This window comes from Nicotiana attenuata, unplaced genomic scaffold (assembly GCF_001879085.1).
Source record: "Nicotiana attenuata strain UT unplaced genomic scaffold, NIATTr2, whole genome shotgun sequence".
Lineage (NCBI taxonomy): Eukaryota > Viridiplantae > Streptophyta > Magnoliopsida > Solanales > Solanaceae > Nicotiana > Nicotiana attenuata.
In genome coordinates this window covers 564,645-569,003 of record NW_017670426.1, presented here as the reverse complement: position 1 = coordinate 569,003, position 4,359 = coordinate 564,645, and the positions used below count along the sequence as shown (strand labels likewise).

The following is a 4,359-nucleotide window of genomic DNA, read 5'->3' as shown; positions in this document are numbered from 1 at the left end:
AGCTTAGGCCGGTTAAATGAATTCCGCAGAAGCGGACGTGTTGACCGCATATGCGAAAGCCGCAGATGCGGTAATGGCTGGGCAGAATGTTATAATCTCATTTCACCCGCGATTTGGGTCATTTTCCTCCATGGTTGATCATTTTGAGAGCTTCTTGGCGGAGATTAAAGAGGGATTCGAGGGGAATCGATTGGAGGTAAGATTTTTGATCTCAATACTCGTTTTTATTGTGAAATCCACCTAGAAATTCATGGAATGTAACTAAAAAATGGAAGAAACTAGGGCTTGAATTTTTGATATTTCAAATTGGGATTTGATGGGTCATTTGAGCTCGGATTTGAGAGTTCTTGGTATGTATGGACTTGTGGCGAGATAAGAAACCCGTTGATGTAAGAAATTCTAAGATTTGAGAAGTGGGCCCGGGGCTCGGGTTTTGATAATTTCGGGATTTGTGCCCGTTATTAATTGTTTTCACTTGGGCTTTGTTCCCTTAGCATATTGTGATGTATTCGCTCTGATTTTGGTTAGATTCGACACACGTGGAGGCCGATTTGAGTAGCAAAGGCATCGCGAGCTAGAGATTTCGTCGGTTGAGGTGAGTAATGATTGTAAATGATATTCTGAGGGTTTGAAACCCCGGACTTGCACATCGTAGTGCTATATTGAGGTGACTTGCACGTCGGATAGCGAGCGTGGGGTAGAGCACCATTGGGGATTGTGACTCGGTCCATCCCGATTGATGAATTTACTGCGTATTTGACTGAAACTACTTGTTATCATCATAATTTGGGCTGATTGCCATACTTGGGCTTCGTGCCAATTATTTGAACCCTTCGGGGATTGTTGTTGATAATTCCTCACTGATTTAATTATATATTTGAACTCAGTCATGTATTTTCCACTGTTTTAAAAACTCAGCCAAAATATTATGCCTTAAATACACGAAATGATATTTTCATAAAATGTTATGGGCTAAGCATCATACTTTATTGTTGCCCGAGTGGTGATTTTGTTGACTGAGTAAGGCCGAGGGCCTGTATTGTGAGGATACTTATGGATCGGGCTGCACGCCGCAGCGGTATTATATTGATATTGAGGCCGAGAGCCTGATTGATGCCACGAGATGGCTTGATATTGCGGTTGGGATGTAGGAGCCTCTCCGGAGTCTGTACACACCCCCAGTGAGTGCCGTCGACGTTAAATGGATCGGGCTGCACGCCGCAGCGGTATATGGATCGGGCTGCACGCCGCAGCGGTACTGGTACTGTTTGATGTGTTTACCTTATTTCATTTGTCTGCTATTATATGATGTTGTGCTTCTTCTTGCAATATTCACCTATTGTTCTGGTATTATTTGATAACCGAGTGTGGTGCCTGAGAGGCGGACTTCTGTGCTTATCTGTACTATTTGTTTTCTGCATTCATTTGCATAACTGTTGAAAAAGTCTTTTTCAAAAGAGGTTTTAAACTGAGCTAAGATATTTCTAAAGGTTTTATAGCTTCACCGCTTTCTCTCAAAGGGCTTTTCACTGCTCCTATATAGCATGATGGTTTGCTTTATGTAATTTCTTACTGCTCAGTTGTTATTTACCCTTATTACTCACTGAGTTGGAGTACTCACTTTACTCCCTGCACCTCGCGTGCAGATGCAGGTATTCGTTCACCCGGTAGCGGGTTTTGGCTGATCAGAGGCAGAGTTATATGAGTAGCGAGGTGACTGCCTGCGTTCGCAGAACTATTTTTCCTCTCTTTTGGTTCATTTATCCGGCTTTGTATATTTTAGGTCTTGTAGCTGAACTTATACTCTGATAGATGCTCGTGACTTGTGACACGCCGGTTTGGGCTGTGTTTGGGTTATATCCTGCACTTATTAAAGAGATCTTTTGATAGACTGTGGTTACTTAATATATTGAAGCTGCTTATTAATGTTAATTATTCTAAAAGGATAAGTTGGGTTAGTTGGCTGGCCTCTTCCTCACGAGAGGCGCCATCACGACCAGTGCGGAGTTTGGGTCGTGACAATTGGTGGTCCGTAGAAAAATATTTAGACAAACAATCAAAAAGAAATTCATCTTTTTATTTATGGTTTAATTCTTTTTAATGTGGTCTTTAAAATTAGTGTGCAATTTATATCTGTCTCCAATATCTCTCTCCACTTTTTTTGTTTTCTTTTAACCGATCCGCGCATCGCGCGGGTAAGTATACTAGTTTATTATATTATGGATGTTCATTTAGTATTCTGTTGTAAATAAGTTTCTAAAGAACCTTATCCATATGGGACTCCGCCGTAAATATGTTTATCTATTTGGTACTCTACTGGAAATAAGCCTCCCGAAGAAGCTTATCATTTCGGCATATTACCCCCGGCAGAAGATTATCTATATCTGGTACAGTAGCAGCTTACAAGCAACTTACAAGAAGCTTACACAGCAGCTTGCAGTAGCAACTTACAAATAAAATATATTTCCTATATAAACTATGAAGGGGTAAATGCAAAATTTAGTTTAATTGAAAGTTAAATGTGTCACACCTCCTTTTTTCTACTACGCCCGGAAGGGAGTATAAGGAGTTTTTCCACTTAAAGGACAATCGGAACGGGATTTATTATTAATATTCAGAGTCGCCACTTGGGAGATTTATGGTGTCCCAAGTCACCGGTTTAGAATCCCGAACCGAGGAAATTGTGACTCTGTTAACAGTCCGCGAATCAAAAATCCGGGTAAGGAATTCTGTTAACCCGGGAGAAGGTGTTAGGCATTCCCGGGTTCCGTGGTTCTAGCACGGTCGCTCAACTGTCATATTTGGCTTATTTATTTGATTTTAGTATATGTTTTGACCTATGTGCTTTTTAACTTTGAACCGCTTTTATTATTATTTTTAAGAGAATTGCAACGTCGTGAAAACATGTCTCGAACCACGTCACATAAATGCACCCGCGATTTTTGAAATGTTTCGACTTCGTTGAGATTTGGATTTGGGTCACATAAATGTGCACCCGTACTTAAGAAGGTAAAATTATTACAAACGCGCCTAAAGTGACTAGCGCATTATTATCTTTGGGGAAGGTCGTGAAATTCTCTAAACGGCCCATCCCGTAGTCTAAGTATTTTAGTATAAGCATTTATTGAGGGCCCCGCAATTTGTATTTTATTCGGCGAGGCTCGTCTCATCATTTTTATTTAAAGGTCAATCCTAAGGTGACTATGATTTTCTTCTTACTATTTTGTCTCTAAAATAAAATAAATCAGAATTAATTAATATTTTAAGCCCGGATTCAAGTTCAAGTCTGGGCCCAAACAAAAGGAAGACCTTTTAATTCGAACCCGCTACCTAACTCAAAAGCCGACACTTGCATCATGAATTGAACAAAATCCTTAATAAATCCTTTAACGTTTTGGGTCTCAACTACTACCCCCGGGTGGAAAAATACCGGCCACTTCGTGAAAAGCTGCCTTGCTTTGGGTCTTTGGGCAAACAAATTCAGGCCCAAGTCCCATCTGAGTAAAAGAGCGATCATGTCTGGCCCACAACCCAGGGCTGATTTTGCTTGTTTCAAATTACTGATTTCAATATACAAACATGAGTTTAATGGTTTGCAAACAAGTAAATATTCCTGAGTTCGACCCTGAATCCAACTTGATGTGAATAAACAACTCAATGATATACTATTAACCATACATAATTCGATCAGAAATGCTATACATTCACATCTTTTTTAATTAATTCCTCTCGTGGATTTCATGCGTAACTTGTATTAGAACTACACTAACAAGAGCCTGTAATTCATTAGAACTAAATTCTAATCAATAACTGACTACCAAATTTGAATCTGTTAATATTACAAGTGTTGTTTTTGTTGACTAGTCACAGTAGTTCGAATTCCCAGTTGTTAACTACGAATGAAGATCACAAATCTCAAAACAATTTCCTGTTCCAACTTTCTCCTAATTTTAAAAATTGAATTACACAAAAACAAAACTACGCTATACTTAAGGCCAATGAACAATCTCCAGTTTAACAGTCCAAATTGTACAATCCAGAATCAATCTAGTTACACAAATGACACAAAATATCAAGTAGGCTAACTGTTTTACACATTAAAATCAAACAGAAACGGGATGAGTCCAGATATCAACTTCAAACAGCATATTTACTTCATTTCCATAGACTTGAGAGCTACAGAACATATACCTGGAAGTGTGAAATAAGAAGTAAAAATGAGGTCAACAGCAGCAGGTGATGAACAGCCCAGAAAGTAGAATCACGGTCCAAAAATATTTCAAACCCAACAGAATTAGTGAATCAGCCCAAAGCAGCACCAATATAATCAGAAACGAACCCAGCAACTCAACACACTCG

General features: G+C 39.3%; 1 long non-coding RNA gene across 1 annotated transcript in view; it reads right to left on the bottom strand.

Annotated features, from left to right (window-relative positions):
• Positions 1 to 4,101: 4,101 nt before the first annotated feature.
• The window catches only part of LOC109239257, a 21,514-nt gene continuing 21,256 nt past the window's right edge, over positions 4,102 to 4,359 (bottom strand). The window contains exon 6 of the long non-coding RNA XR_002069873.1: positions 4,102 to 4,191. This is a non-coding gene — a long non-coding RNA (uncharacterized LOC109239257). The remainder of the gene's footprint in view (positions 4,192 to 4,359) is intronic.